The sequence below is a fragment of the Mangifera indica genome, chromosome 16, assembly GCF_011075055.1.
Source record: "Mangifera indica cultivar Alphonso chromosome 16, CATAS_Mindica_2.1, whole genome shotgun sequence".
Classification (NCBI taxonomy): Eukaryota; Viridiplantae; Streptophyta; class Magnoliopsida; order Sapindales; family Anacardiaceae; genus Mangifera; species Mangifera indica.
The window spans coordinates 7,948,261-7,958,766 of NC_058152.1; the positions used below are offsets into that span (position 1 = coordinate 7,948,261).

General features: G+C 33.3%; 1 non-coding gene and 2 pseudogenes across 1 annotated transcript; 1 reads left to right on the forward strand and 2 right to left on the reverse strand.

The window, feature by feature from the left end:
* Nucleotides 1–4,987: 4,987 nt before the first annotated feature.
* Nucleotides 4,988–7,498, reverse strand: LOC123199629 (annotated as a pseudogene).
* A 521-nt stretch (nucleotides 7,499–8,019) lies between these two features.
* LOC123199630 lies at nucleotides 8,020–8,942 on the reverse strand (annotated as a pseudogene).
* Nucleotides 8,943–9,729: 787 nt separating this feature from the next.
* Nucleotides 9,730–9,836, forward strand: LOC123199834. Its single transcript, XR_006498440.1, has one exon. It is a non-coding gene; the product is annotated as a small nucleolar RNA R71 (small nucleolar RNA).
* Nucleotides 9,837–10,506: the final 670 nt, after the last annotated feature.

Genomic DNA, 10,506 nt, shown 5'->3' on the forward strand with positions numbered 1-10,506 from the left:
AAATAGACTTATTAGAAGCAGCTTCACTAATTGATATATAAATCTTTGGATTATTTTATATCAAGAGAAGAAGTTGTATATTGTTGCCAATGGCTCGCAAGTATACGAGTCAATCAAGTAATATAGAAAGATGTCGGTCCCACAGAGATTGGTTGTTGAATACTAGCTTGTTTTGTAGTTTAAATTAGCTAGAGAAATAGAAATGCTATGGATTGGGATTGAATTAAAAATAATAAAATAAAACAACTAACTAAATCGAAATTAACAAAGAAAAATAATCACTTAGCAAATTAAAAGTAAAATACCAATTATAGAGATGCCTAGGGTTTATGATTTCACTAACAATTACTCAAAAATCAGTAACGAATCCAATTATCCTATTTTACCAAATTCCTCTCTCAAAGTTAATTAGGAGTGTTAAGATTAAAAGCTTACCTACTTTCGTGGTATATTGTTAATCAAAACCCATTAATTTCTATGACAATCAATTTGCCCACAAAAGATTTATATTTATCTCTAAATAAAACCCTAGGTTTAGCAAATGCATGAACTAATTAGATATGTATTTCTCAATATCACACTCTAATCTACAAACAAGCATGACATTGGGCCCTAACACCAAACAAGAAGTTAAAATCACAATTACTAAATCAAATATTCATCATTATTAATTAAAAATCAAAACCTATTACATAATCTTTGAGAATTTATAGATTCATTATAAACCCTAGCAAAGTTAGAGAGAGAGACATTTTGAATCAATAAAAGAAGATAAATAGAGAGATAAGAAAAACTCTAAGGTCTTCAAATCTTGATTCTCTTGGGTCTTCTATCTTTAATCTTGGATCTTCCCTCTTCTACTTGTTTCTTGAAGCTTTTTCTCTCTAAAAATCCTTTGAACTGCTGTATATTTGGTTCCCCCCTTTGGAGAAGACGTAACTTTCTTTTTATACCTGTCACTTAACCCTATTTTCTGTTTTTTTAATTTTTTATTTATGCCCAGTAATTATGGGCACCAATTATGACCATAAGACTGCTCATAATTACTATTTGCCTCTTGATGTAAACCCTTCTCATTTGCTTCTTTAAGCTTCCATTTTCACTCTAAAAGGGGCTTGAATGACTCCAAATCATCTACAAATATAATTCAAAGAACAAAATAAGATAAAACCATCAAGATTAAATAAAACTTAATGAATTTGACAAAATAGACCAAAATTCTCTTTAAAACTATACTATTGTAACCCTATTTGTGTGTATTTCATACACACATCAAACTCCCCCAAGCTTAAGAACTTGCTTGTCCTCAAGCAAAAAGGAACAAAAGTGAAACAAAAAGGAAAATTGAAAGGATCAATAGGGTTTAGGTAATTGAATTCTTAAAGTGACCTTAATGCAATCGAAAGCCAAAACTTGCTCTTCAAAAACCCTAAGTGCAAGAGACACTCTATCTCGAATCCAAAGAAAATAAGAGTCACAAAAATCAAACTGAAAATGTATGCAATGATCAGTCTCACCAAAATTGTTGCACTTCAAATAGGTATATACGTACTTAGCAATCTTTATGATCTCTAAATAAAGTCAACGAAGTCCCATAGGCAAAATCAAACAACTTATCTCCATTAATGAAGATGCAATGCATTTCAAAAGGATTAATAGGTTTTTATTTAAGTTGTAACGTGGCTAGGGGTATGGGTTCAAGAATAAATGGATAAATGAGTTAACAAATGAACATGAGTATACTATTAATGAGGAAGTAAAGATCTACATGATTACAAAATAAAGAATAGGGAAGAAATGTGAATATAAATTGCGTTAATAATATGTGAAAAGATTTTTTTTTCTTCTTTTCCTCTTTGTTTTTTTTTTTTCAGATCTCTTTTTTTTTAAATTTTTTTTAAATCATGTATGAATATAAATAATTCTCTCAAAATCCCCCAAACTTATTTCTTTGTACATGGGGCATATAAAATAATAATGCCATGACTTTCTCATTTTTCTTCACTCTTCCTTTTCAATTGATCTAAAAATCTCATGCAAATCCACTCATCTCATCAATAATATAACTCATGTAAAGGGTATGTTTAATATATTTATTAGCTAGGTGAGTGATTAAGGGTTAAAACAAAGAAAATGCAAAAGGTTGTAAATAAAACACAAAAGAAAATGGCTCAAAGGGCTAACAAGAGATTAAACATTTATAAAGGTTAGCTCAGAGAATAAGGCAATTTGGGGTACGCAAAGAATCAAAGAAATGCCTATATCATATCCCTTATCAATGCATGCAACTTTTATTTCACCTCGAAAGATTGAGTGACAAGTTCTAGGACTCGTGAGACACTAGAAAATATGTCTAAGCACAGATAAGCCTTCTCTAAGTAAGCATAAACAATTTCGAAAAAAAATGATCACATGCACAACAAACTCTGAACGACAAATGCAACAATCATAACTCTATCACCAATCATGAATGTCTCAACACTTTTTGCATTTTACAAACAAAAAGTGGGTTCGATTGCCAAAGGTGCTCTAATCATTCAAATCACTTGAAAATATTTTCACAAATGTGTCTTTTAAGGTACTAAAAGTGAATTTACAAAATTTAATCCAAAATCAAAGCAAAGATAAACAAATGTGGGCTTAATTAAAACTGAAAATAAAAACTGCATAAAAAATAAACCTAATATAAGAATTGAAAATAAAATTGCAAAATTAACATTAAAGATTCCCCCTCACACTTAAGACAAACATTGTCCTCAATGTTTATTTAACATGTAATAAAGAAAACATAATTAGGCATGGATAAGAGAAGAAGAAAAAGATGAAAACTCCCTAGCTCAGTATAAGCTCATGTGATGAAATTGGATGAAAATGCAAACATTGTCCCTGAAATTAGAATGAGTAAATTATGAACAAAATTGCACTATCTAGCAAAAGATTTTCCAAAGAATCACATCCAACTAATGAAAAGAGAAAGGTAACAACATTATCAACAATTATGGATCCACATATGCAACAATCTCCATCAACAAAACAAAATCAAATAATGAATAAATCAGCAACACTTTTCCAATAAGCTTGACATTTCAATTATAGGAACTTGTACATCAAAATTTTCATCAAATCTCCACATTAATAAACCATATGCAACCCAACAAATTGAATACCAAATCATCATTAAACTAGGAAAGCATCACATTAAATCAACATAAATTGCTCACTTGCATCCATTCTGGAATTTGATCCACATCAAGAAAAATCAATTGTGAACAAATGGAATTTGATGTGTGGCCTTAGCGGTACTGGGTTGTGTAGGTAAAATTGAAAATTTTAGTCTGCAGGAGAGGAAATGTGAGGCTGTTGTTGAAGCTGAGATGAAATTGGAGGGCTGACGTGTGGCTGAAATGTGTGAAATGGTGGGGTTGCACAAAGAAGTTCGTTTTTGCAAGCTGATACGTCAGCTTGTGCTTGAAATGGCTAAAGCGGTGAGGTTGTACAAAGAAGAAATAAGTTGCGTTGTAAAGCTGAAACAACATAAAAACAGAAAAGAAGTGCAGTGTTGTGCAAAGCAGGCTGACGCGTCAGCTTGTGCTTGAAATAGGTGAAGTGGTGGGGCTGGAAGTGAGGATTTTTGATTCAACGAGAATGGAGGGGCTGACGCGTGGTGATTCAGTAAGAAAGAGAGGCTGTGTAGTAAAAATTGGAAGAGAAGATGAGAGTAGAAAAATGTTGTTGTCGGGAGAACGGAGAAGAGAAGTGCAGCGCTGAAATGAGAGAAATAAAATAAAAACTAAGGTTTCAAATGTATGTATATATACTAAAAGAAAAAAAAATAAAAAATAAAATATATATATATAAAATATGCATAGAAAGAAAAAAAATAAAAAATAAAATAAAAATAAAATAAAATAAAATAAAGTAAAAGGCAAAATAAAACCAAAATAAAATAACATAAAATATAAATATAAATAAGTAAAAAAAATGAAAGATGAACAACCTAACACACTCTTCCTCATTTTTTTCCAGAAGCCAATTATGGGCACTCTTATGCCCATATTTGCTGCCTATAAACACTCTTCTCTTCAGTTCAAAATAGAATTTATGAGGAAATTCAAATTTCACACTCTTCATCAACCAATTCAACACCACAGAGAAATCACAAAATCCAATTAATGCAATCAATGGTAAGAACACAATTAATCAAACAAATCATAACCAATGAAAATATCAAATTGAGCAAAATTTAATTGCACCCCTCTTTTAACTTGAAAATACTCTTCATGTCCATACTTGCATTCCAATTGCTAGACATTCAAAAATCAACCTGAAATAAACAAAAAGAACAATTTTAAACTAAATGTGGGGAAAATTATTTATCAATAAACTAAAAGAAATTTCTTTAAGAGAAGAAAAACTTGGGTTGCCTCCCAAGAGCACTAATTTATGGTCCTTAGCTTGACCGATTGTGAGACTTAAGTTGGGGGATTGGACAGTGGTTGAGACGCTTCCACTTTCACTTGGTCACCAACAAAATGCAGCTTCAGCCTCTACCTGTTGACCTTAAATGTTCCAAAATTTTCACTCTACACCTCAATAGCCCTATGAGGAAATACCTTTAAGATTTTAAAAGGACCAGACCACCTTGACTTAAGTTTTCCTAGAAAAAGCTTCAATCTTGAGTTGAAAAACAACATTTGATCACCTTCTTTGAAGTCTTTCTTTAAAATATGCTTATCATGCCACCTTTTGGTTCTTTCCTTGTATATTTTGGCATTCTCATAGACGTCCAATCTAAACTCTTCTGACTCACTTTTTCACCGGTTTTCTTTAAATCAAAGTTCAGAAACTTAGTAGCCCAATAAGCTCGATGCTCTAGCTCCATTGGAAGATGACAAGACTTACCGTAGACAAGACGAAAAAGGGATATACCAATGGGAGTTTTAAAGGTTGTGCGGTATACCCAAAGTGCATTATCTAATCTCAAACTTCAATCTTTCCTTGAAGCACTTACAGTTTTCTCAAGTATGCTTTTGATCTCCTTATTAAAAATCTCCACTTGCCCACTAGTTTGAGGGTGGTATGGTGTTGCAACCTTATGGGTAACTCCGAATTTCATTAATAATTTCCCAAATAGGTGATTACAAAAGTGAGAACCACCATCACTAATAATAGCTCTTGGAGTCCCAAATCTTGCGAAAATATTTTTCTTTAAGAACTTCACCACAACCTTAGCATCATTGGATGGACTTGCTAGTGCCTCAACCCATTTAGAAACATAATCTACAACAACTAAGATATATTTATTCCCATAAGATGTAGGAAATGGCCCCATGAAGTCAATGCCCCACACATCAAAAATTTCAATCTCAAGTATACTGTTTAAAGGCATTTCATTCCTCTTTGAAATATTTCCAGTTCTTTGGCACCTATCACATGTTAAAACAAATTTCCTTGCATCTTGAAAAAGAGTAGGCCAATAAAACCCACTTTGGAGCACCCTAGCTGCTGTCTTGGCGACACTAAAATGACCTCCACATTCAAGAGAATGACAATGGGTGAGAACACTTTCTATTTCATCTTGTGGTAAGCATCATCGCACAATCCCATCAAAACATCTTTTATAAAGCAGTGGCTCTTCCCAATAATAGTTTTTCACCTCCTACAAGAACTTTTTCTTTTGTTAGTGATTCATCTCTGGAGGTAATACACCACACATAAGATAATTCACATAATCTACATACCATGGTACTACCTAATGAGATATCTCTGAAAGTTGTTCATTTGGAAAAGAGTCATCAATAGGTAGACTTTTGTCAAAACCTCCACACTTATCTTGCTCCAAATGGGACAAATGATCAGCAACAACATTTTTTGTCCTCTTTTTATCCTTTATTTCTAAGTCAAACTCTTGAAGAAGCAATATCCAACTAATCAACCTCGGTTTTGCATCCTTCTTATTTAGGAGATATTTAATGGCTGAATGATCTGTGTAGACTATGACTTTGGACCCCACTAAATAAGACCTGAACTTATCAAAAGTAAACACAACTATAAAAAGTTCTTTCTCAGTGGTGGCATAATTAACTTGTGCTTCATTCAAAGTGTGACTAGCATAGTAAATTGCATAAACCTTTTTGTCTTTCCTTTGCCCCAAAATTGCCCCTACAGCGAAGTCACTAGCATCACACATTACTTTAAAAGGTAAACTCCAATCTGGTGGTTGCATAATGGGGGCTGAAATCAATACGTCCTTTAACCTACAAAAAGAATCAAGACAATGTTGGTCAAAATTAAAAGGAACATCTTTAGCAAGTAAATTAGACAAAGGTTTAGCAATTTTTGAAAAATCCTTAATGAAATACCTATAGAACCTAGCATGGCTAAGAAAACTCCGAACTCCTTTTACTGATGTTGGTGGAGGCATCTTCTCAATTACTTCTACTTTTGCTTTATCTACCTCAATCCCCCTTTGTGAGACTCTATGCCCAAGAACTATCCCTTATTTCACCATAAAATGGCATTTCTACCAATTAAACACTAAATTAACCTCTTCGTATCTCTGCAAAACCTTAGATAAGTTAAGCAAACAATCATCAAAGGATGTTCCATAAACAGAAAAATCATCCATAAACACTTCTATAATTCGCTCAACAAAATCAGAAAATATAGACATCATACATCTTTGAAAGGTAGCAGGAACATTGCAAAGACCAAAACGCATACGCCTATAGACAAATGTGCCATAAGGGCATATGAAAGTGGTTTTTTCTTGGTCTTCTGGGTGAATAGGGATTTGAAAGAATCCCGAATATCCATTTAGATAGCAAAAGTAAGAATAGTTTGCTAGTCTCTCCAAAACTTGATCAATGAAATGAAGGAGAAAGTGATCTTTACAGGTGGCACTATTAAGTTTTCTATAATCAATACACATCCTTCATCCTGTGACTGTCCTAGTTGGTATTAAATCATTATTCTCATTCTTGACAATAGTCATACCCCATTTCTTTGGTACCATATGTACTGGACTTACCCATGAGCTATCAGAAATGAGATAGATAATCCCTGCATCCAATAATTTAATGACTTCATTTCTCACTACCTCTTTCATGATAGGATTTAATTTTCTTTAATGTTCAATGGTAGGTTTGAAATCATCAAGCATATGGATGCGATGCATGCAAATGGTAGGGCTTATTCCTTTGATATCATGAATGTTATAACCAATGATTTTTCTATATGCTCTAAGTTCCCTAAGCAACTTATCTTCTTGCTCATCATTTAATTCAACATTTATAATCACGGGATAAGTAGAATTAGGGCCAAGAAAAGCATACCTCAAATTAGCAAGAAGTGGTTTAAGATCTACCTTAGGTGCATCTTCCGCTTTAAGAGAAAGAAGAGAATGGTTACCTGTCTCGAGTTCTTCATACTTGAAATTCAAAATGGGAGCAACCTTAGGATTTGCTTCCATAAGCTGAGCACAGGCTGCAATTTCCATATTTTCATCTTTGACTGAAGCTCCATGAATAATGCATGACTCGAGTGGATCCTTAGGGGGCGTTTGGTTTGGGTAATGTTTGATTACTAAAATAGAAAGATTACCTTGAAGATAGATTACTTAGAATATTACTGGGTATAAATAATTACTATGTTTGATAAAATTTGATAGGTATAAATAATTATTGTGTTTGGTTAAAGGTAATAAAAGATTACTAGTAAAATATTTTACTTAAATGCCCTTAAATATAATTATTTTTAAATATTTTTTATATTATTTGTCATATTAATTAAAAATAAATTTATTTTTATCTCCAAAAATTAATAAATAATAATTTTTCTATAATAAACTCAAGATTACCCCAGTAATCTTTAAATACCTAAGGTAAAGGTGGTAATCAGATTACCACCTATATTACCTGCCACGTCAGCATTGGTAATAGAAGATTACTGTAATCTTTTATTACTGACAAACCAAACAAGGGAATAAAAGATGGATTACCAAGGTAATCTTAAAAACCTTTAACCAAACGCACCCTTAGGGTATTTCTTGATAAAGACTTCTTTCACGCAATCATCAATAATGTCAACCCTATAACAAGAATTCACAATATTAGGTTGCTTTGACATTCAAAAAACATTAAACTCTACTTTCTCATCTCCAATCTCAAAAGTGAGTTTTCCATTTTTAACGTCAATGATTGCTCCTACTGTGGCTAAGAATGGTCTTCCCAGAATAAGAGGAACTTGAATATTTCCAAAACCACAAAGTCTATGGGGATATAAAATTTTCCAACTTTAATTGGCACGTTTTCCATTATCCCTGTAGGATACTTTATAGATCTATCCGCTAATTACAGGGTCACTGTTGTAGGTTTTAATTCTCCAAGCTCCAATCTCCTGCAAATAGATAAAGGCATTAGACTTATACTTGCACCAAGATCACATAAAGCTTTTTTAAAAGATTCTTTACCAACTACACAAGGAATAGAAAAACTCTCTGGATCCTTAAGCTTTGGTGGCAGCTTATTTTGTAAAATGACACTGCATTCCTCTGAGAGAGCCACCGTTTCAAATTCTTCAAGTTTCTTTTTATTTAAGAGGATATCTTTAAGAAACTTGGCATACGCCGACATTTGAGTTATAGCCTCCATAAAAGGAATATTGAGATGTATCTGCTTGAAAATATCCAAAAACTTTCCAAACTGTTGATCAAGCTTTACCTTTTAGAACCTTTGAGGAAAAGGCAAAGGTGTTGAATATATTTTGGATGGAACTTGCTTTTCAGGGGCTTCTTGGATATTTCCTTCAATCTTTTTTTTCAACGTATCTTCTTCATTGGACTTTTCAACATCCTTTTGCTCATTAAGCTCATTTTCAACCTTGCCTATAGGTTTACCTAATTGTTTACCACTCCTGGTGACAATTGCCTTACAATGCTCCATTGGATTTTGAGGTTGACTAGGTAGCTTTCCTATTTCCTTAGAATTGGAAATACTTGCTTGTTAGCCCAATTGTACTTCGAACATCTTATTATGTGTGGCCAATTGAACCACCTTAGCAGTAAGTTGTCTAATTGCTTCATCTTGAGCATCGACCTTTTGTTTTTGGGTAAGAATGAAATTCTCCATCATCAATTCTAGATTTGATTTTTGCTCTTAAGGAGGTTGAGGATGATGTAAAGGTTGGGGGTTAGTGTTTCTAGCTTGGAATCCTGGAGGTGGTTGTTTAAAATTGTAGTTTGGGTTAGAAGTATTGGCTTGGTTTGACCATGCAAAGTTTGGGTGGTTCCTCCAACCTGGGTTGTATGTATTTAAGTAAGGATTACCCTGTCCCCATTGGTTGTAATTGAGAAAATTCACTTGCTCATTTGTAGGCTCATGTGCATAGTAGGTACCCATTTGGCATTCAAAGTTCACATGATCCCCCCCACAATTCTCACAACTAGAAGTTCTTACAACCTTTATATCTAAACTCTCCAATTTCTTTGTCAATGCATCCAACTTAGCATTCACCATAGTAATTCCATCCACTTCATGCACTCCCAAATGTCTTCTTTAACTAGCTTTATAATTAGACCATCGATAACTGTTGGAAGCCATTTCTTCGATCAAGTACAAAGCCACGTTAGATGTTTTACCTATTAATGACCCATTAGCAGTTGCGTCCAAAATACTTTTCAATGAGTGAGAAAGACCATTATAGAAAGTTTGAACAACTAGCCAGTCAGGCAAACCATGATAGGGACATTGTCTTTGTAAATCTTTGAACCTTTCCTAAGCTTCATATAAAGACTCATCATCCCTTTGGTTAAAAGTGGTAATCTCATTTCTCAATTTAACTGTTTTACCAAGTGGAAAATATTTTCCAAGGAAAGCTTCAAAAAGTGCTTGCCAAGTAGTAAATACACCAAGTGCCCTAGAATCCAACCAAGATGTTGCCCTATCCTTTAAAGAAAATGGAAATAGCCTCAATTTGATTGCATCTTCAAAAACCTCATTCATTTTGAAGGTGTCACATATCTAAGAGAAACGTGACAGGTGGACATGTGGATCTTCATTTTCTAGCCCTTCAAATTAGTTTTGTTGCACCATCTAAACAATAGAAGGTTTAATCTCAAAATTGTTAGCAACTACAGCGGGCCTCACTACACTAGAATAACCATCATGTGCAATAGGTATAACATAATCACGAAGAGCTCGCTGATTGTTAATGTTATCTTCCATGGCAACTTTTTGTCTTACTCATCTTTCTCTTCTACGTCTTCTAAAGGTTCTCTTAATTTCTGGGTCAAAATCCAATAATTCTGGATTTTAAGATCTGATCATAAACCAATAGAGTACCTACAAAGAAAGAACAAAGACAACCAGAAATCAAATAGAACAAAAATAAAATAAAATAAAACTCTAGTCTAGTCAAACTACAAATTATACTATTATCAACAAAGCACCAATCCCCGACAATGGCGGCAAAAACTTGTTGCCAATGGCTCGCAAGTATACGAGTCAA